Raw genomic sequence first — 25,005 nt, forward strand, 5'->3', positions numbered from 1 at the left:
ACGTTCATATCCATTTACTATGCGCAAAAAAATTCTAGAACTATAATATGATAACGGAGGAATTTTATTGAAAAGTATTTTCGCGATTTGATTCGTGCTTGGGTATCAATTGTGCAATTGTCGATTGAATGTTTGTGATAGTTTGTTGACACTTGATAGCTAACCTCAAAATGGACATTCAGTTGAATAATTTAATTCAGAATTACAAAACCTAACCTAACCTAACCTAATAATAATAATATTATATTATGTCCAATTATAACTAATAAAACCATCCGTATTAAATTTACTTTTTCTTCTGTCATGTTGACAGTTCAAGAATTCCATACCGTGGCGAATTCATGTACTCAGCAGAAAAATTACCTAATTCATGAATAAGGCAACAGGCTTGACTATTACATGAATTAGCCAAAATTTTGCTCATTTCATGTAATAGTCAATTTCGCACATTCGGTGTAACATATATAACTATTCGTATTTATTTATTTAATTACCCATACACGTACACGTGGTACACACGTCACACATATTCATGAGGTGAGAGTCAACGTCCTCTAGATTGAGGGTTAATGATTTTAGTACTTAAATCCTCGTAAGGGTACTGTAAATCGGTTGCCATACGCGGCTGATGATAAATTATGTCATCGTAAGATGATGCAATTATTTGCATCGAACGCGGATAATCGACAATTACGATATCTTTATACTTTAAATGCCTCTCGAACTCAATTCGTGACAAGGGCTTTCTCACGGAAAACTAATAAATGCATCGAATGCGCCACTATTTACGCAGTTAAATCTCGTATTTTCTTCCCGAGCGAATATTTTCAACTTTTTTCCGGCAGAGGAAACAACACGACCTTCCTCTGCAGATTATACTTTCCCACTCCAAAAATTAAAAAAATTAAATCAAGATCCTGGACGCTATCGGAAAAATGACAACATTTCTGGCGAATCATAGTCCAGTTAAATGATGACATTCTTGTTTAATTTTATACTGATGCTCATTGGTCAAAAGTGTCTTCGTATTCGACCAATTGAATGCTATAAAAATGTCATCATTCATTCTACTGAAGATTTTATGTTGCCCAAAATAGATCAATTACGTTATTGATTTTATCCTCTCTCGCGCTGATTCAAAATATTATGTATATATTATACGTAAAATGGTTTTATATAATGCAAAGAAGATTATAGTTATAAATTAGCTTTAGTTTACAGCATTTAGCTAATATCGAATAAGTTGTTACATATTATTATTTATTTTTTTAACCTTAATTCTAGACATTTTAGTTTACTCACATTTTACTTACAAGACCGTTTGGTCTATCTGAAAGAAATCATCCATAGTTCACTCTGAGTGGATGTAAGCTGCTCAGACTGTACTATGGGACTCATTACACGCTCATTATTATAGCTTTGTTTAGAGGTAGGCCGCGTAATTTCAAACAAAAATCGACATTTTTGGTCGGACCGAAAAGTTGTGACGTCACAAATTTATCGAAAGAAATGTCAGCTGAAGGCGTGCATTTTATGGCCTTGTCACTACCCTAGTTAGCCGTCGTATTTATCACTTTAGCGGTCGATAAGTATAGAATACACCGACGAACTGTTTAAACTGTCTATCTCGGTCTAAAATTAATCACAGTAAAGAGAGGTGCTGTTAAAAGCACTTATTGTAACAATTATAACTAACTAAATTATTGTAATTGTTACAATAAGTGTTAATAATTCAATACTTTCCTACCCTATTTGGCTGCCGCAGCGGACCCAAAGCAGCTTTGTGTATAGAATAGACCCGCAGATATGTGATACATACTAGGTAGGTACCTATACACCAACGAAACGTACCTAGGTAGGTAGAGTGGACGTAGGTAACATGACATTGGGTTCTTGAATCGTTAAGACGGTACTTCAGTGAAACGGCAAATAATTTTCAACTATAGGTGCGACGAAATTTTGGACTGGCTGGCAATCGGAGAGCGAAAGTCAAGCTGTGAACATGTCAATTTATTTTGTGATGGCGACGGGGGAATTAATTCCTTCTTAAATCGTGTAAAGATGACTAAAAAACGTTAGGTACCCATTTACTTGAAAAAGAAAACATGTCGATGAATATATTATTATTATTAGTAATAGAACAATAAACATAATATTAAATGGACGCATGTTGACTTTTTATGACAAATTAATTATGTTTTGTTCTCCATGCGTCATTTGCACAATCTTCGCGTCGCGTTGTCACGATCGTTTTAGACCGTGCCCCAGCTGAAGTACAGCCTTAAGCTTGTAGCATGATAAATCGTAGAAGCTTGCTTGCACGTAGCGCTTGCAAGGGAAAAGATAATGGACGGTCAAAAATTATGCGGTGATCTTTCGCATTGAGTTGTCAACAACTTGTCGTTAGGAATGTAGGTATCTAGATATATGAATGCAAACGTTACTCTAAGAATGCCAAAAGGAATCCGATTAGCTAAGAGCAAACGTTGCTAGAGTAATATTGTGTCAATCGTTCTTTACGACCAAAGATACCGAATCGAATATTGGATTTTGCTGACAGTGCCAGGAGCCATGACGTTTAAAACCGTAACCCAAACCTATTCATATTTACGGGGTTCTCTGGTTGTACAGGGTGACAAATTGTTTTATTTGAAGATAGCGTGTTGGAAAATTTCCCTGCTACATTCGATTTCTATGAAACATGTCTATGTGACCCATTCTGAATCTTGGGTTGATGCACCGCCATCTTTAGATTCAATGGTTGATGATAATCAGTGGCGCATTTAGGGTGGAAGGGGCCCGACGTATGGCCTGATTTTGAAGGGCCCACGATAAAAAATAAAATCAATTCATAATATCCAGTTTTTTAATTGTAAGTATAAAATTAAGTCTTATTTGTATTGCTTTTTACAAATTTAAAATACCAACACAAACATTCTCTATTCTAATTAACTAACTAGCTTAAGTACATATTTTTTTATACTTAAAAAAATATTCTCCTTTCTTTACGTTTGTATGCGCAGAATAAATAAATACAAAATATTGTTTCTCTCTTTCCACAGTCATTCAATGTCTAATAGTTGTTACATACCATCTACTATCAATCTAACTATCATTTTTATAAACTAAATAAGGTAAGTATATACATTTAATATTTAGGTATAAAAACAATAATAATAAATATTCTACGATAGAGGTTAAATTTTAAGAAATGAAGAGAAATGGATGTCAGCCACTTGCTCAACCTATTAGGTTTATAATCTGACTCATACACAAATTGAAAATCAATATCTGTACTTGCCAGACCCTGGATTCGAACCTGGGACCCTCTGATAATAATAGTCCAATTTTAACCACTTTTTCGAAAACTGCTGCTCATAATCACAATTAACACGAACAATGTTGCCTTCCAAGAAGTCGATTGTTGATGGTTTTTCGGCATAAACCGGTGACATCACGTTGACACTTAGGAAACAATCCAGAGGTATCTGATCGCACGACCTTGGAGGTCAGTTCACAGGTCCATTGTTCGTAATTTAAACTTCGGTGACGTCCCTAAACAAAATGCCGCCCTAGGCAGCGTCAAAATACCACCCCATTTTTTATCATCCTTCCATGACTCCAATAACTATCTAAAAATATCAATAATTAACTATTTTTTTTATTCAACGAAAAATTCACAAGATTTAAAAATGTACCATTCTAATTATTGAACATACATAATTTTGAAAAAGAATTATTGGAAAAAATTTATTATAACCAATAGAAAAAATCTTTTTTAAAAAAAAATTAGCCACCCTGGCAGGGAATCGAACTCTGCATCTCTTGGGTTTACGCCCCGTCCGCGCATTTATCCTTTATGCTACAAGGTGACGTATTAATTGCGACAAACTTTAACTATGACAATAGACAACTATTGATAATACAAGTAGCTTGATTTCGAAAAGCGCTGATGAGCAGGTATTAAAATTTTTGTAGAATTGTTCGAGCCTCGTGACTGTATGCATGATGATTGCAAGACTATACTGAAGAATAAGGAAAAATTGTTTGAGTATAAATAAGGCACACGATCGGTTGCCAACTTAAAACCACCAAGCAAAGATATTTTTTAATTAGATTATATAAATTGGAATATTTACCAAATACATTAGACTAGTGTTACCAGATTTTTGTGCTTTATACAGAACAGACATCTTAAATATAAGAAGATATGAAATAACAAATATAATAAGCACAATACAATCATATTCATTGAAGTTTCGAAGGCAAAGTAAAACAAACTAAAATTAAGTATTTAAGAGGTTTACGACTGAATGAGTTTTTTTATGAAATTTCATGCTCACAGCAGTTCTGCATGAGTAATCACATTGATCGCATTTAAATGGGTTTTCAACAGAATGAGTTATTTTGTGTGCTTTCATGTTGCCAGACGTTATACACGAGAAATCACAAAGATCACATTTAAATGGCCTTTCCCCTGAATGGCTCATTTTGTGTTTTTTCATACCTCCAGATGTAATACAACTGTAATTACACTGACCACATATAAATGGCTTTTCACCAGAATGAGTCATGTTGTGTAATTTCAACGAATGATTTGTTATACAGGAGTAATTGCATTGGTCACATTGAAATGGCTTTTCGCCTGAATGAGTCATTGTGTGTAGCTTCATCGAACTATATCTTACAGAAGAGTAATTACATTGGGCACATTTGAATGGCTTTTCTCCAGAATGAGATATTTTATGTAATCTCAACTTATCGGATGTTTTCGAAGAGTAATTACATTGGTCACATTCAAATGGCTTTTCACCAGAGTGATTCATTTTGTGTAATTTCATCGTACCAGAGCTAATACACGAGTAATTACACTGATCACATTTGAAAGGCTTTTCACCAGAATGAATCATTTTGTGTTTTTTCATAGAACTAGGTTGTATACAGGAGTAATCACATTGGTCACATTTAAATAGTTTTTCACCAGAATGAATCATTTTGTGTTTATTCATAGAACCAGGATGTGAACATGAGTAACCACAATGGTCACATTTAAATTGTTTTTCTCCAGAATGCGTCATTTTGTGTCTGTTCAACACACTAGATGTTGTACATGAGTATTCACACAGGACACACTTAAATGGCTTTTCACCTGAATGATTTAATTTATGTAGTTTCATCTTATTCGATGTAACACATGAATAATCACATTGATCACATTTAAATGGCTTTTCTCCAGAATGAGACATTTTGTGTAGTTTGAGAGAAGCAGGTCGAACGCTGGAGTAATTGCATTCTTCGCATTTATATTGCTTTACATTTGTTACGGTTTTTTTTGCTATTGTATTTTTATGAAATGCTCTGTGACACTCCAATAGATATAACGATGCAAAAAAATCAAAACAAGTACTGCATACATAATTTTCGTTATGAAACTTTTTTCTTTCTAACTTTATAACAGCTACTAATAAATCAGGATATTTAATGTTCGATTGTCTCTGATAAAGGTTGGCAATACGACAGGTGTTGTTTGTTTTATTAAACGTTTCACATTCCTTCAGTTCTTCTTTAATGTCTTTTTCATTAACCTGTATTATATTGTATGGCTGTTGTAATTCTGATACACTCTTTGACAATTCGAGACCAGAAATGTATTTAAATGCAGAGGTTCCAGGAATAAACTAAAAAATGGAATATTAGGTTAAAGTGATGATACAAAAATATATGAGTTTATACTTACTATAAAAGAGAAAACACTTTATATGCATAATGAGTAGTGTAGATATTTACAGAAAGAAGGGATAAGTTATTTCATTATATTATTTATTTCAAACGGCAACACATAGTGGTACTTTAATACAATTTCAAAAGAATACTATTCCTCCATTACTAAGGCCTACCGCGCATGAACGGTTTATTATCGTACGGTCAACAATCGAGGAGTTGTAACCATCGTATTGCAATGCAACCCCGCGCATGGACGATCGAGCGAACGGCCGAGTTGTAAATCTGTGTTCAGACACAAAATTTTACACCGATTCGAACCGGCCGGGGCCCCATTGGCAATGCTTTTAAATGAGAGCCCGCGCATGGTACGTCATAGCCGGCCGAGAGTGCAGTCACACAAGCGCGCACAAGTGAGTCGGTGGTCGTATGGAGCGCACGCATAAATCGAACCATTACGAGATCCACATTTGACAGTTCATCGATGCGTACTTATTGGCTTGCATGCGCGTACCACTCCCATTTTTCTTTTCTTTATAAATTAAGAATATATACACCCACGTTTTAAAACAGTTTGATAATCTATACAAAACCTCCATATATATAATCATCATCATTAGCCGGGGTCAATCCACTGCTGGATGAAAGCCTCTCCAAGCTTTCTCCAACTCTCTTAATCCTGTGTCATTCGCTGCCACGTATTTCCGACGAACTTTACCAGTTCGTCAATCCAGCGGCTTTTAGGGCGACCCTGTTGCCGTTTCGTGCCCTTTGGGTACCACTGGATGGCATTTATCCAGCGGCCGTCCTTTCGGCAAGCAATGTGCCCCGCCTATCTCCATTTTAGCTGTTTGGCAACGTCTATTACATCGCGTACTCTTGTCAGCTTCCTGACCCATTCGTTTCTCTTACGGTCCTTTCGCGTGATGCTCCAATATACACCTCTCCATGCCTCGCTGTGCGACTCTTAGCCTTTGGACATCTCTCGTATTGTGGGTCCACGTTATATATAAGCTCTACAAAACCCATTTTGACGTTTCTTATCATCTTATCGCGTGCGCATTTTTTCGGTGCGGACGCATATATTCAGTGCGGACGCATTGCATCCGATGTATATCACGCCATGCGCGCTCAAACACACTAGCCGGTAATAAATTGCATCATGTGCGAGCAAACCAACGATTGTCCGAATGCTACCGGCCGGTTATGTACTATCACACACAGCATACTCAGCACACTATACTATCGCAATGGCCACACTAGACGCTTCGCGCCTCGCTACGTGATTATTAGTCGCCTCGTAAGTCTCCCGGCAAATAAACGTATTGGTTATTTTTATTGTATCACCTAGTGATTTTGCAAGATTTATGTCACATCTTAACAGCCTACCTCCACCCTTGGCCGCTGACGTTTAGAATATGTACAAGACACGTATTCGATGTGGTACTATATAATATATATTTAATTTACATCAGTTTATATGAGGTCTGGAAAGTTTTTAAATTATTATTGTATATATTTGTTATATATTTATTAATTATTGAGCCATAGTCTCACAGTAATAATATAAAGACAGTAGCATTAGCAAAATAAAGCCATGTTTCTCGCGTATAACGCACTGTATAACCTCAATTTTATTATTATAAACTAAACTATGAAACGTTACACCACCATGTTGCTTCTCAGTATGGCTATCAAATTTAAACACAACATAGTTAAATATATTTTCTACAAAATTAAAAAAAAATAATTTCCACTAACTTTATATTAAATGCAAAAACAATAAATTTCAGCAACACGTGCTCGCAGTTTAAATCAATATTATTATTCAACCGTAATCAATATTTTACCGGCGACGTTTCCAAAAAATATTTAATTCATCAATAGAAATTCTATCGTACTCTAACGCATCTTGCGGATATATAAGCGTGCCGAATGCTATCTTATTCGCACTTATGGTTCGTTTTTATTCAGGCCTTGGCCATTGTACATTTTACAACGTTTTTCTTAGCTCGTATTCTTCGTTGTCCGGTACAAATCTTGCAATCGATTTTTAACTAACTTTCCGACTAGCTAGACATTTGAAACTTTTAGAATATATCAGAACACGATAGCAATGCAATTTTGTAAATACCTTTAGCCATCTTTAAGGCCATATTCCATTGGCAGACGCACAGACCCAACCCGATCCAACGATCGACGCCAACCGTCGTCGCTAGCTATTTGCAATTACACGCAACGATTCAATCTCGTTGGTCCTTGATTTTATTGGTTAAAATAATACTAGTGTTGCTATTATTAAAAATATAGGTTGAGTGAAAACTAGATATTTCTTAGATTGGTGGCTACACTGAACGCATTCCCGCGCAATTTTACGTCAACAAAACTGAGCTGTCAGCTGTCAAACCTAGCGAGCATCAGATCTGTTAAAATTTATGCGGCCGTTTGACATTTATAGAAAGTTTGTATACTTATTGTTAATTTACATCATGAATAACTGGGCGAGCTTGAATCTCCAAACCAATTGAGTAATTCGAATATCGAAATCGAATAATCCAAAGACTAATTTATTGTAGCGAGTATGGCTATATTTCAACTGGCTCAGGCGGTCAGGACTCGCCGTAAACGAAAACACTGGGTCAAAAGTTGGCTAACTGAAGAACAGCGTGATCGCCATTGAATATGGCGGGTTTTTTACGTTTCACACTATATCTTTGGCGTGTATTTATTCGACGAGGACTGTGTCCTCGGTAATACTCCATATATATTTTTTAAGTTTTCGCCATCTTGTAGTTGTTCAGTTGAAATCGACCAGTAGAATGAAATGAACGACCGTTTGCATGACTCAGGTGCATATTCGGCTATTTTCGTACGCTTTCGGCAATCTTCGCTTGATAATGAAAGGATCGCACGACGGATAATAGAAAATTTTCCACTTTCGACCCGATCGCTCACGATCCTTGAAAACCATAGAGAATAGAGTTTGACAGTCGTTGCAGACGATCGGGCCAGACGCAATCTGCCAATGGAATATGGGCTTTATGTAGAATTGAATTAATTTAAAGTTAATTCTGTTTTGTATGAAAAGTTATTTCGACACCATTATTGGTTGCTATGGGGTCTGGGGTCCTAGCAACTAAATTATTAATATATACGTGCGTTACTATGGAAATATTATGACATGTCAAAATGACATTTCAGTATTATTTCTATCAAGTACAAATTTTTTTGATCATTTAAGCTAGTCAAGTCAAGTTTATATGATTCAACCAATGACATTAATATGGACGAAGCATCTGGAAAAAAATGACATTCACTTTTTTTGTCGGGTCTGCCGAATAGCATAATCTGTTCTAACCCCATTACAATAAAGGTGATAATGGTATAAATTCCCGAAACTTTTTGTCGGGTCTGTCGATGGTTCGGTTCGAACAGGTTCGCTCAAACGAAAATTGATACTAGAAACACTGTTCTAACGCCGTTACAATAAAGGTGATATTGCTATAAATTCCCGATGCGTGATATCGCATAATGGATATTGCGTGACGTCTACATATTCATGTGCAAATGTCACTATGGGCGAATTTACTTGCTAGCTACTGTACTGAGTGCGTCGTCCATTAATAATGTCATTGGATTCAACAGTAAATTTAAAAACGTATATAAAAAGTTCTTTTTATCTTGTAATTATTTTCTTTTTAACATGGAATACGTGATCCGCAACCATTTTTAAGGTCGCCATAGATTCTTACATTTTATTTCAGAAAACATGAAGGAAATACATTCTTATGTTTAACAAGCTTGATCGTATGAATCAATGCGATGTTAATGAATTATTGATCAATGCCGTAGCACACAGTAAAAGATCAAAAACAAAAACCTGCATTAGTGTATTTTAGGTTTTCAACCATTTAATTCAAACGAATATGAGAAATAGTTGACAATAGTGTGCATTTGTAATGAAATGTTAAAATTTGCAAATAAACACGATTTTTGTCTCCTATGAAATTATTAGATTCTTGCCAATGTCTTACATGTTCATTGGTCGATATATTGACCAATAGAAATTTTAGTTTTTTCTGAATTATTGACAAATATTTTTACTATCAAATTTACTTTAAGTTCATGTATCGGAAGTATTTAAATATTTACAAGATAAAAAGAACTTTTTATAAACAGCGTTATTAAATTGTGTGTTGAATTATTATGCTCAAGCTTGTACTTTATATGAAGTAAATAACAAACAAACAAACAAATAAATATGTGTATACTGAAATGTCATTTTGATTTCCATAGTAACGCACGTATATATTAATAATTTAGTTTCTAGAACCACTCCCTTAGCAACCAATATTAGTCTTTTACTTTTTACGGATTTTTCTGAAATAACATTGCATACAAAACAGAACTAACTGAAAATGAATTCAATTCTGCTTAAAGATGGGTAAAACTATTAAAAGAATGCATTGGCATCGTGTTCTGATATATTTTATCGTTTAAAATTTCAAATGTTTAGCTAGTCGGGGAGTTAGTTAAAATCGATTGCAAGATTTTTACTGGACAAACAACCACCGGACAAACAAGAATACGAGCAATAAAAACGTTGTAAAATATCCTGGTTCAGTTTTGAAAGCTAGACAAATTAAATTACCCTAACAAGGGTTGGAAAACAAATGAATAACAAACAATGTACCTATTCATAAATAACACGAAATTATTTTATTTTGTTAAATGTTAATTCATGGTGGAACAGCATTGTATTGTTGTTTTAATTTAGTAAAACGCATTTTTTTAGTACTTATTCCACTTTTAATCAATAAATTAGGACCGGTTTCGTCCGCCTCAGAGGGACATTTTCAACTCAAAATGTTCCTCTGAGGCGAACGAAGCCGGTTCTAATTTATTGATTAAAAGTGAAATAAGTACTAAAAAATGCGTTTTATTAAATTAAAACAAAAATACATGAAATCCTTTTTGGAAAATTAGTACTTATCATAAAACAAGGCACCAAAGGAGCATAAAATCTTATTTGTTTGTTAGAGGTACCTAAGTAAATTTATATAAAAGATATTCTTACAAAAAACAGTTTGTATCCAATTATATAATAATATCGGAACCAAAAAGACATGCTCACTGACAAGCACGATGTATGTATATTACACAATATTGTATAAGTATGTAAGCACCTGATTTATTGACTCGCATTTTGAATATGAGCAACAAGGTTGCGGATCACTGTCTTCGACAAATTCTTCTTTGAAAACAAATCGGAGAGAATCATTCTCAGTTTTAATATCAGCAAGGTTGGTTACAGGGCTCTGAAAAACAAGACGGAGGGTATTTTATAATACGTATAATATAGTACTATATGCTTCAGTCTGTGACCTATTAAATAATTTAATTGTCTAGCTATTAATAATAAACGTTCAACAGCTGTCTTCGGATGAATGAAAGTAGTAAACCAGCGGCCACAGAGACGCAGACCCTATAGGTAGGTAGGTCCCTAGTCAAATTATCGATATGAAGTGTCAATACAACGATGTAGGTATAATTTATTACCTGCTTCAGTTAGTAAAATTCAATATGCCACCCAACTGTTTTATTTACATTAGTAAGAAACCACTTAGAATAAACACAATCTTACAATGGTTAATAAGTTTGGAAAACCTAACCTCAATAATGCTGTTGGAATTGTCATCATTCTCTTGTTTTATACAAATGTTTGTAAGCGGATTGTTTGGATGGTTTATTGGCACATCAACCCATTGCTGCACTTCCGCATCATCTTCAAAATCATCTCGTTCACGTTTTACATCCATTTTACGAAGTTTAATTAAGGCAGCAATATCTCAGGCTGTCGATTCTTTATAATACCTATCTAGGTGGATTGACTGCCGTGACTATAGACAGTTGGCTAAATCGACCATAGACAAAACGTCTCCATTGCCACTACAACAACACAGTGAACTCAAATAATATTAATTTATATGTCGTTGATGGATTCTCAAAAAAAAAAAACAATACATCATAGGTATATTATAATACTACGTTCCAAAATAAATAATATTTTACGCATATCAACGGCATTCTTTTAATGACGCTTAGTGAGTAAAATATATTACGTATGACATAACAATATGCATCATTGCCTTTTTTCAATACCTACATTACATTTCATAAATGGCCTCTGCAACGAGCCTGAAACGTCTATGAAAGGAGGAAGTACTACACGCGGTGGAAACACAAGAATGTGTTACTGTAAACAGGTTTAAGGATAATAGAATAGTAAGTAGGTACATCGTCTTTTAAAGATGGAAAATAAATTTTACATGGCCACGAATGTCCAAATATGTGCAACATAATATAGGTAGGCAGTGTGGCACCCAGGGGGGGGGGGGGGGGGGGGGGGGGGGGGCAAGGGGCCCTGGCACCCCCCAAAAATGAAAATTATCAGAATGATTTTAAACATTGAAATTGAAAGCCAATAAACTATACCTTTGGGCTTAGACAAATAAAAACAAATGATTTGTACCTAATAATTCTCCAGCACCCTTTTTAGAAAACACAAAAATTTCGAAACACTAATGTCAGGTTTTTTTAGAAACACAATCCCTAATGGAACTGTTCGGTGTCCACCCGAATTCCGGAGTGGTGTAGGTCATGGCTGGGGAGGGCTGACAGAGCTCTAGCCTGCGAGCCCGGGCTGTGGGGGGCCCGGCGTGTCGCGTTGACCAGATAAGTGAGATAAAAACACATCATAAATTAGCTTTAATAGTAAAAAAAAGTCGCCTGCGGCGCTATTATACTTCACCAAGTCCGTAAATTCCATACTCACTCACCTTTCGTGTCTAATCACCCTTTTCTGGTCTCTAATTACCTACTCCAAAGTAAGCTAAATAGAGACAGGAGAAAAAATATTTATTATTTAATTATATAATAATTATTATTAATTAGTATAAAAATGTTTGACAAATGCGAGGTGTATGAATATACACGTTATATTATTTAACCTGCTGTAAACGAGTTCAATATTCGCCAGAAAATATTATTGTAAGTATATAAACTATTACGCATAGTGCTACTTTCTTCGTGCTTTATGTGCATGTTCTATACCAGCGTTTCCCAACCTTTTTTTGGCTCGCGTACCACTTGGTAGTACATCACGCTTAATTGTACCACTTCGTAAAAATGATTGTATTTCGAGAAATTTGTTATTCTATTTGCATTATAAATTATTTTATAAGTTGACTAAGTGACTTCAGTCAAGTGAATGGAGTACAGCTCTCAAGTTACTGATAGCTAACGCGCTAAATTTAAAAGTTAGTGCACTCCAAAAATACGATATTTTGATTGTTGGATTTTCGATCATCGACTGTTTAGTACATATTAACAACTGTACTGTATATTATTAATTAAAATTATGAATTATAGAAAAAATACAATAGTTTAAAATATGTTATTTTTATGACTGATTTTTTTTACTTTTTATGTCCGCCATTATTGATTATTTTTCGCGTACCACCAACTATCCAATCGCGTACCACAGGTTGGGAACCGCTGTTCTATACCTATATCGGGTGACGTTGATTTTTTTCAGCATAATAATATGAACTAGAGGTGAGAAAACTGGTCGATTTTGAAGACTAAGTATACTTACTACCAGTATAAAAAAAAACACTTAGTAACGAAACTTGTTCCAAAATACTTAGGTACTAGTATTTGGAATACTATATAGAGCGTTTGGCGTGCGTATACGACATAAGTTTCATACTCAACTGGAACTAAAACTAGCTCCATTTATTAGTATTTGAAATATTATCGGCTTCAATAGTATCGCTAAAAATATACTGAGCTGGGCTTTTTGAAATGTCCGATTTATTATAAAATTTTAAACACATTTTAAATTTATGAGTTGTTTTTACGTTAGGTTATAAAATAGGTATACTATTTTTGAATTAATATACAATGATTTTTTATTTCAAACATGTTTTGAGCTGTCATCATAATCAGCCTGTGCCGTCACCATATTCCCGAGGTAATATTTGGTCGAATAATAACACTCAATTTATCACCTATTGTTTAAACATAAGCGAGTCGCGGCGTTGATGTCATACGTACCAACAGTATAAACTAGCTAGCGGACGGCGGGATCTCATAGATGCGTCGAACTTCTAAGTATTTTGTAACTTGTAAGTACATTGGACCACACTTACTGAGCATGGGTAGTACACAATGACATTAATATGGACGAAGCATCTGGAAAAAAATGACACTCACTATTTTGTCGCGTCTACCGAATGGCATAATCTGTTCTAACGCCATTACAATAACGGTGATATTGTTATAAATTCCCGATGCTTTTTGTTGGGTCTGCCGAATCGTTCGGTTCGAACGGGTTCGCTCAAATGAACATTGACACTAGAAACACTGTTCTAACGCCATTACAATAAAAGTGATATTGCTATAAATTCCCGATGCGTGATGTCGCATAATGGAAATTGCGTGACGTCTACCTATACATGTGCGAATGTCGCTATGAATTTACTTGCTAGAGTATTGAGTGCGTTGTCCATTAATAATGTCATTGGTAGTATATGCCGAAACTTGAGTACGCAAACTGGTGACAGCATTTTTAACTCACCTCTAATATGAACCAACCTACATAATATTATTTAAAGAGACATATTATTATGTACGTAGTCCATTGTTAACTCTAAGGTACCTACCTAAACAATTATCGACTTACCAAATTTTGACAGCAACATCATGATATGAACTTGTGCCCTAATTTTTAAGAGTCTTGGAATTAGATTTTATCAATCAACAAACTGAAGATACCTGCCTACTATAGCTATCTATCATCTTCTTGTCTATGCTCTAGTGAGTATAATAATATTATAGTATGTTTATATTAGTCTATGGTATAGTGTCTATTGTCACGGCTGCCATCTGTCGTGGTATTCCTTTGCACTGTTGCAAACTTTCGGATTATATACGTAAAATGGATGTGAAACGCGAACCAAATGACATCGAAACTGATGCAGAAGGCCAGAATTGGTTCGATGTACCAATAACCCAACCAAATACACCCGTAAACACTTGTAATATAAAGATTGAGAATGTCGATGAAGAGATGTGCACTTTTGAGGTTTGTTTTTTTGTATGAGATGTCATCTTTTTTATAGCAATTTGATGTATACAGTATCTACAAGTATCTACCTGAAATAATGTGTCTGGTCATTGCCGACTCAAGTAGAAAGCCGATACATTCACAACGACTGGTCCTGCTTTTTCAGCCCCTCCCGTTCTTGTCTATGGATGACCTGTCATTGTTCTACAGAGTGCACATACTGACGCGTCTGTCATGTTCACACAGGGAATGGTTTGATTTGGATAGATAAGTTACATGCTAAATAATACACTAACATTAACACACCTACGAATGTAATGCATAGATCAATGCTATATATTTTTTGTAAATCGATATTACCACCGGTTTTTGTGTGAAGGACTAGTCTGACATTGACAGCTGATGAATAACAGGAATGTATATTATTTATAAATAATACTGATAGTTAATTATATTTGATTTGAGATTTTTTTTATAATTCAATTTGAACCGAGAAAGGGCGAATCAATATGTCAAGCAATCTTGGATCTCATTTTGACAGTTGAACAGTGGCCCCAAGCCCTCCGCATGAGCCGATTTTAGTGAGTAATGTTTTACCAAGTGCATAGCCAACACACCAGTGTTGCCATAATATAATTTATAAAAACATCGCTTGTAAAATTATAATATTGGAATATTCGATATCTGGCAACACTACGGCACGCACACTAAGGCCTACCGCGCATGGACGATTACATAACCGGCCGGTAGCATTCGGACAATCGTTGGTTTGCTCGCGCATGATCCAAATTATTACCGGCCGGTATGTTTGAGCGCGCATGGCGTGATATAGATCGGAGGCAATGCGCGCGCACTGAAGATATGCGCCGCACCGAAAAATGGCGGACGCAATATAAGAAACGTCAAAATGGATTTTGAAGAGCTTATATTATATAATTTATAGAGGTTTTGTATAGATTATCAAACTGTTTTAAAATGTGGGTGTATATATTATTAATTTATGAAGAAAGAAACTGAAAAAATGGGATTGGTACGCGCATGCAAAGCCAATAGGTACGCATCGATGAACTGTCAAGTCAAATGTGGATCTCATAACGGTTCGATGTATGCGTGTGCTCCATACGACCGCGTCACTTGTGCGTGCATGTATGAGTGCACTCTCGGCCGGCCATGACTTGCCATGTGCGGGCTCTCATTTAAAAACATTGCCAATGGGACCCCGGCCGGTTCGAATCGGTGTAAAATTTTGTGTCTGAACACAGATTTTCAATTCGGCCGTTCGCTCGATCGTCCATGCGCGGGGTTGCATTGCAATACGATGGTTACAACTCCTCGATTGTTGACCGTACGATAGGAAATCGTTCATGCGCGGTAGTCCTAAGTTCGTATCATTGAACCTGAACTGAACGAATCAAATGGCATCGTTGGATTTATTTGATTTGGAACCGTTTGGTAGAATGTCCACGGAAACGCTTTTCTGACAACTAATTAGTGTTGCCAGTACTTAAAATTAATTCATAATATATTAGTCTCTAAAACAGAAACATATTTGAAACGTCAACTTGTTATGAAATTCTAACCTCCTATCGTGGTCTACAATAATACAAATTTAGCAAACTGTCGTATTCATTCATTTTAAATATACAAAATATAAAGAATACTTCATAAATAGGTAGCCATTTAGTTAATTTATAAGATTTATAGTTATGACGAGTTTTTAAAAATTACTTTTGATTAGAGCTTTTCATAATTATTGACCACTTGTTCATGTCGACAGTATGATATTGTGACTTAGACGACAATCGAACATATTAAATTCGTTAGGTAATATAAAGATCATTCCGGGTTGATTTAACACAGTTTGTAGTTTAGAATCTCCGTTACAAAATATAAATAAAATGAAAATAAATTCTTTGTCTGACATAATAATTATAGTAATGATATTAAATCGAACTTGCATAGAAAATAGTGCTGGATTTTGAGATAATAAGACCAAAAGCGGCGTCTTGTTCGCGTATGGTTACTTATGAATAATAGGTATTGATTATTAATCTATAATACATATAATTCAAGTGAACTCCTATGGTGTAAATATCTAACATATTAATATGAACACCTCACGATATATAAATGCCGAATAATGCTTATCAACACTTTGACAGATTGTCATTAGTCTATGGATCGTCCGAATTGGTTTGACGTTTCATGTCAAACCATTTCTGATGGTCCGAGAACGGTTTGATTTTCAATGATACACTGAACCAAACGTCAAATCTCAAACCATTTCCGGTCAACTACAATTTGTATGTATATTGTCTATGGTTTAATTTGATTTGTTTCGTTCATGTTGAATGGAACTGGACCCTGGAAAGGGTCGCGGAAGAAGCGTGAAGGGGACGAGGCAAATGCGTGAAAAAGTTCGTCATGTTTTGAAGGACAAACACATGCGATAGCTCTATCTATATTTTTCTATAATCTAAGAGTGAACCACTCATAGCTTGTGCAAAAATATATGCTCAGGCTTTAGTAATCTAAAGATGGCGCTAGTCTGGTTAAAAGTTATTAATGTAATTGAATACGTTGATTACACTTGCGAGCAATCAATAGTCGTTTGAGTAACAAAATTTATTCTGTCCTTTTCGTATGCATAATGTCAATGTGGGACATCAGCGCCAGAGTCGGCAATGGCGTCATTTATTAAAATATCTAATGAATTGAGTTGTTTTCATTGATTTTTATGATCTCTAAATTATGTATATATGGCAGGCTCTTCGTGTAAAATCACATAGGTTTGACGGGTACATAATAATATGCAAAATTATAAGGCTAAGGCCACATATGTAGGTGCCTTGCTTGGTGGCTAAGTGCTGGGCGACATATCCTAGTGAACGGACGCACATTATACTATTGCAATGGCCACACTGCACGCTTCGCGCCTCGCTGCGTGATTATTAGTCACCTAGTGAGGCTCCCGGCGAACAAACGTGTTTAATTTTATTGTGTCACCTAGTGATTTTGCAAGATGGTGGATGTTTCTTCAGTATGACAAACGTCAAGCACCGTATAATTTGAGGTTATGAATAATAGCGCATGTGATGAATTGACATTATGCACCCAACAAGTTAGAATTTGAGACTTTCGAAATTTCAAGCTTAAATTCTCTGTGAGAAGTAGCTTCCTGGTTAGTTTTGAGAGTGACATATCGTTGTTGACTTGAGTGCTAGTGAATGTCAAATGAATTTGTTACTAAGCACGTAGCGTGCAATATGGCAGTAGTATTTTTAGTAGACAAGCATAGCACCTAGCTCAGCACTAGCAGTCATCTAGTGAGTCTCCCGATCAAACGTGTTGGTTAATTTTATGTGTCACCTAGTGATTTTGCAAGATAAAGGATTTTGCAAGATAAAAAGAAATACGATAAGATAAAGGATGTTTAGAATATTTCTTCACTATGAAAAACGTCACACACCGTATATTTTGAGGTTATGAATAATGACGCATGGGCCGCAGTGAGCACATAGACGAAAAATATTTCGAGGCAGAGAGATGTAAAAGGATTTACTTTAACTTAAGAGCGTACATAAGTGAAACGGCAAATAAATTTAACAGTATGTGGGACGTAATTTCGGCCACGTTGCCAGTCGGAGAGCGATAGTTGACCTGTTCACAAGTCAATTTTTTTTGTGATGGCGTCGGAGGAATATATTCTTAAATCGTGTAAAGATGACTAAAAAACGTTCTGCTTGTACTTGAAAAAGAAAACATGTCAACGAATATACTATTATTATTACGAATATAATAATAAACATAACATACGACAAATTATATTTCGTTCGGCTCGCGTCATTTGCACAATCCGCGCATCGCCTAGTCACGATATTTTTAGACCATGCTTCAGCTGAAGTGTAGCCTTAATGTTACAATAAGTTGTTCCTCGGGTGTTATAGAACATCTGAAATGCGTATCAACCTTTTGTTGTTTCTTTTAATTTTCCCAACAACAAGTCAAATGTTTCCTGGTTCATTCTCAAATAACTAAAAAACTTTTCATCGTATTTCCGAAATTCTTTGTAGAGAAGTTGAAACTTAAGTACTTCGAGATGAATTGACATTATGCACCCAACAAGTTCGAATTTGAGACTCGAAATTTTACACTTAAATTCTCTGTGCGAAGTAGCTTTCTGGTTGGTTTTGAGAGTGAAATCGTTGTTGACTAGAGCGTTCCCAAATATCAAATGAATTTGTACCTAAGCACGTAGCGTGCAATGTGGCAGTAGTGTTTTTAATAGACAAGCATAGCACCTAGCGAAGCACATACCTATGTGGCCGAAGCCTAACTGCTAGGGTTGCTAAGTGTCCAGGTTTGACCGGGATCAGTGTTGCCATCTTTTTGTCACCGAAATATAGTACGCGGTCCAAGAAACTATATTATTTATCTATTGAAAATATATAGGTTTTTTTGTTTCTCACTTTAATAACGGAGAATTTGAGAAATTTCTAGGCCTTTTTTTATTTATTTACCTCTTCCGACTAAAAATGTTTATAATTATATGCAAGAAATTCCATTTTAAAATTAAGTCACGGGTTTTTACTTCTATCAAGCAACTTTTTTTCTCGGCTCGCCAAATTTTCTTATACATAATACAAAATTTTAGTACTTTTAGGATTATTTTAATGTCAAAATTAAATTTTGAAGATAAAAATACATTTTTTCCAATATTTTAAACTAGTATTTTGGGTGTACTGTATCTTTTTAATAGATATAGTAATAACGCTCGACTAAAATACTATGACGGTGACATTCCTCTGCTTTTACCGATCTACCCGTCGAGCTGGTGACCAGGTTCAAATACTTGGGTGCCATGGTTGCCGACGATGGTGGTGTTTCCAGTGAGCTTGGACTCCTTATGGGTATGGCTGGTGCATTCAGCCTACTTGGAGTCATATAGAGGTCAAGGCTGTATTCTGTGAGGACAAAAATGAATGTCGTTTATTCAACGCGTGCGTGCTAACTGTGCTCCTTTATGGCTGTGTGGCATGGCATCCTACTAAGCTTCAAAGGTCTAGGCTTTTGAATTTTGAGAATCGATGCATCCGACGAATCTTAGGGGTACATTGGTACGACCGCGTTAGAAATACTCGGGTTCATGAGCAGACACAGCAGCCTTCAACGTTTGAGGTAATCACGGAGAGACGCTTTACGTGGCTGGGACCGCCAGAGAGTGCGAAACTTCGTAGCCTTGTTGCACGGCCTCAAGGGTTCCGCTGTGGCGGGCCCTCTCTCACCTTGCAGCGGTGCTACAAAATCGATCAACGCGCTGCAAATCTGGCATGGCGGTAGTGGCGCGAACTTGTGCTTGCTCTATCTCTTAATGCTGGGTCGTGGCAGGGTGAATGAAGAAGAAAATACTCGAGTTTTATTTGCGTACCTATTTTGTTCTCAGATTCCTAAAATGGCCATTGTAAAATCAGATCCTGATCCTCAGCGAGTTCATTTCATGGACCAGTTTGTTGAAGACACAGTGGGCCCATTAAAGTGCGAGGAATCAAAACCAAGTTGCTCTAATTATGAATGCATTCCAGCTAATCAGGTATTTACCCATTATTAAATTTCCTAATAATTTTTCTACGGTAAGATAATATTTAAATACAATAGGTACCTAGATACCAAGATCTATCTTATTAATATTATGTATAATATTTTAGTTTTAGTTTATATACTTACCAGTTATTATGTATTCTTCACTCTCAGCGTGATGAGAGGCTGCTTGTTGCGTTTTATTATCTCCTCGGTACTGCTAAAGTTGTACCACCGCACACCCAGTATCCGTCGTAAATATCTATTTTCGAAGCTCAGTAGTATACGGTTGCTCTGAGCCTTCGTAAGGTGCCATGATTCGCTACCGTAAATCAGCACCATTGGAGTAAATCCCTCTAAACCAAAACCCGCCACGTACCACACCTGGTCTTAATCGAGCGTATCACGTGGCTCTACATTGACGATGTGAAGTATCTAGTTCAGTTTTAGGCCGGGAATGCCCTAGGAGAAGATACCCAGGACTAAGGTTGCTACGCTCAAAGTGAGGTCTGAGTGAGTTAAAAGTAACTTTCTAATTCAAAGTGCAGGGGAGAGAAGAGCACAGGGAAATTATAAAAATAAAATGATTCTAGTGTATATGTTACGCCGATTGTGCGAAATTGAATAGGTATTACATGAAATGGGCAAAATTTTGCCTAAATCATGAAAAATGCAAGCCCGTTACCTTATTCATGAATTAGACAAAATATCTGGAGAGTGCGTGAATTCGGCAGTCTTTTTTCTGTCTAGTTCATGTCTTGGACAAATTAGATAGTAGCGCTACGGTGGTATTTTTTGCAACTAAACTAAATGTATCAAAATGCTCGTGCATTGGTCAAAATGTACATATATTATCTATGGTCAAAATAGATGATCGCGCTCTGGTGGTATTTTTTGCAACTCATCAAACTAAACAAATGTCATTGATTATAATATAAATATATACCAATCAATATGTAACTGCAATGACTTTCATATCTATTTACTATGCGCAAAGAAATCTAGAACTATAATATGATAACGGAAGAATTTTATTGAAAAGTATTTTCGTGATTTGATTTCGATTTTTGAGTCGATTGAATGTTTGTGATAGATTGTTGACACTTGATAGCTAAACTCAAAATGGACATTCAGTTGAATACTTTAATTCAGAATTAAAAAACCAAACCTAACCTAAGCTAACCTAACCTAATAATAATAATATTATATTATGTCCAATTATAACTAATAAAACCATCCGTATTAAATTTACTTTTTCTTCTGTCATGTTGACAGTTCAAGAATTCCATACCCTGGCGAATTCATGTACCCAGCAGAAAATTTACCTAATTCATGAATAAGGCAACAGGCTTGACTGTTACATGAATTAGTCAAAATTTTGGCCATTTCATGTAATAGTCAATTTCGCACATTCGGTGTAACATATATATAACAAAAATAATGAAGCTAATCATACGGACAGCAAAAATTATGTGAAGAGATCTTCACGCCTGCAGTAAGACGCTGCAATTTTTTAAAATGCAAAATAATTGGCCTTAGTAGCAACCAAGTCGGACGGCCCGATGGGCCCAATAGCTGGTTGGACCGACCTAACCATCTTCCCCCGTTCGGAGCACATTCTAAGACATTCCCAGAGAATGTCGGACGCATTACAAGTCCAAGCTCAAAGAGCTTGCCAGCGAACCCACCGTGTCCAGTCACACATTGACTGGTGTGATGGTCAGGAGTCAGATATTTGGTTATCTCCCATCGTCATTTAATATTTGGAAAAAACCTATATGTGAATCAGCACCGTCTGGATATTTGGTTTTGACCGAGTACAATCGTTAGTCCCAGACACTTGCCCGCATTGAGTTGAATGGCTGAAGCAAGTACATCATAGTGTATAATAATTATTCTTTCATAATTTAATGTTCCTAGGCGGAAGTTGCCAATGATGATAAACCTGTTATGTTAATTTATAGATTTCAGTGGTTATTTTTCAAAACTGGACATGTCCACTATTCACTCCTCAGAGATAAATGAACTTTTCAAATAAAAACACGGAGCGAAAACACGCACGCGACAAAAACCAAACTGTCAGATTGTATGACAACATACTTGGTCACGTGACTCAATACAGTCTCGCCATTAGCTGAAAGTGACATGTCTCATTTCGAATGTCAACAACGTTGGACGTGTCCCTATTTGGATGTCAACCTACTTTTTGAAACCTCTTTCCAATATGAAATTTGTGTTTTGTGGCTATTTTTGAAAGTCAACAAAGTGTATATGTTGTTGTAGAATGATACTCCGATAATTCGGCATATATGGGTTATGCCCAGTTTTGAAAGTCAACCACTGATTTGTTTCCACTTTCAATACCGAATATACAGGTATTGTATTGTATGATTTTTAAAACCGGTATTTCGGTATCGAAAAATACTGAGTATTGCAATCGCTAAATCAAATAAAGTAAATAAAGTAAAGCTAAAATTTCAGTGGCTCGTTTTTCAGGATATCGCTGCTAGCGCAGTGTTGAAGAACTATGCGAGTATGAGAGGTGATGAAATACATATAGAAGAGAACGAGATTAAAGAAGAGTTTGAAGAAAATTATGGACAATTAACACATGTAAACGATGTCTGTCGCACTGGTAAACGTAAGAATAATATTAATCGTAACATTGCAAAACCTGAAATATTAGTAGCTATTATAAAATTAGAAAAAACTCTGTTTCATGAAGAAAATTTTGTGTGCTCTGTTTGTTATGATTTTTTTGCATCATTAGAATTACTAAAACTTCACAAATCGTTGCATACAAATGTTACAGACGATAGAGACGTAAAACGGTTTAAATGTGATAAGTGCAATCATTCTTGTTCACTGCTTGGTAACATGAAAAGACACAAGTTAACTCATTCTGTAGATAAACCATTTCAATGTGATGTGTGTGATTACTCATGTATATCATATAATAATATAAAAAGACACATCCTTACTCATTCTGATGAAAAGCCACTTAAATGTAATGAGTGTAATTACTCTTGTATAACATCTGCGAATATGAAAAATCACAAAATGAGTCATTCTGGTGAAAAGCCATTTAAATGCAGCGAATGCCAGTACTCTTGTAAAACATCCACTAATATGAAAAAACACAAAATGACTCATTCTGGTATAAAGCCATTTAAATGTACTGAATGTAATTATTCATGCATAAAATCTTCTTATATAAAATTACACATAATGCGTCATTCTAATGAAAAGCCATTGAAATGCGATGAATGTACTTACTCGTGCATACAATCCACACATATGAAGTTACACAAAATGAAACATTCAGGTGAAAAACCATTTAATTGTGACGAATGTAATTATTCTTGCATTCGATCTAGTAGCATGAAGCTACATAAAATGACTCATTCTGGTGAGAAACCATTTAAATGTGACGAGTGCACACACTCGTGTATACGGTTATCTGACATGAAAATACACAAATTGACTCATTCTGGAGAAAAATCATTTAAATGCACCGAGTGTAATTATTCTTGTACAACATCTAGTAACATGAAATTACACAAAATTACTCATTCTGGTGAAAAGCCATTTAAATGCTATAAATGCAATTACTCTAGCTTAACATCTACTACAATGAAATTACATATAATGACTCATTCAAATGAAAAGCCATTCCATTGTGATCAATGTAATTACTCATGCGTTCAATATGGAGCCATGAGAGCACACAAAATGACCCATTCTGGTGAAAAACCATTTAAATGTGACGAATGTAATTTCGCAACTACAACATCTGGTAGTTTGAAATCACATAAAATGACCCATTCTGGTAATAAACCATTCAAATGTGATAAATGTAACTTCACTTCTATTACATCCGGTAGTTTGAAATCACACAAAATGACTCATTCTGGTGAGAAGCCATTTAAATGTAATCAATGTAAATACTCATGCATAAATTCAAGTACTATGAAGACGCACAAAATGACTCATTCTGGTGAAAAGCCATATAAATGTAATGAGTGTGATTTTTCAAGTATAACATCAAGTAACGTAAAAAGACATAAATTAACTCATTCTAGTGATAATTGTTAAATGCAATAGCTAATTGCGATTTTTGTACAAATAATTAATGATAAACCAGTCATATAAACCTTGTCTGACTAATTTGAATCCCATAAACAGACAAATACAAAAGGCGACATTATAAAATATTGTCTTTGCAAATTTAATCCATTGACAAACAGTAAAAAGTGTTTCAATTTCACGTACCTATATATGTGGCAGGGGTCACAGGTTACCTGTCTAATATAAGGCCCGTTTCAGACGGGACATTGGTGTCGCGCTCGATATAATATAGGAGGCCTTTGTATTCGAATAAAGTGGCATTTGTATTATGTTTATAAACGCCCCAGAGCTAATGAGTCAACGCATAATTTCGCGTTATAAATTTGAACGTAAAACTGGATGCGGTAATAAAAACAAGTGTATCGGCGGCTTGAAAATGTAGCGGCCGACGTAAAAGTGTACCGGACACGCGTTAACTCATTAGCTCTGGGGCATTCATAAACATAATA

At 35.5% G+C, this 25,005-nt stretch overlaps 2 long non-coding RNA genes across 2 annotated transcripts; one reads left to right on the top strand and one right to left on the bottom strand.

Moving 5' to 3' along the window:
- Positions 1 to 2,856: 2,856 nt before the first annotated feature.
- On the bottom strand, positions 2,857 to 11,672 carry LOC147076083 (uncharacterized). Its single transcript, XR_015069536.1, has 3 exons — positions 11,394 to 11,672; positions 10,908 to 11,039; positions 2,857 to 5,678 (listed from the first exon to the last, which is right to left on the bottom strand). It is a non-coding gene; the product is annotated as an uncharacterized LOC147076083 (long non-coding RNA).
- A 2,972-nt stretch (positions 11,673 to 14,644) lies between these two features.
- Positions 14,645 to 24,635, top strand: LOC147076084 (uncharacterized). The gene is made up of 3 exons (XR_015069604.1): positions 14,645 to 14,869; positions 20,295 to 20,441; positions 22,925 to 24,635. It is a non-coding gene; the product is annotated as an uncharacterized LOC147076084 (long non-coding RNA).
- Positions 24,636 to 25,005: the final 370 nt, after the last annotated feature.

This window comes from Rhyacophila brunnea, unplaced genomic scaffold (assembly GCF_057557595.1).
Source record: "Rhyacophila brunnea isolate RB1 unplaced genomic scaffold, BYU_Rbru_1.0 scaffold_13, whole genome shotgun sequence".
Lineage (NCBI taxonomy): Eukaryota > Metazoa > Arthropoda > Insecta > Trichoptera > Rhyacophilidae > Rhyacophila > Rhyacophila brunnea.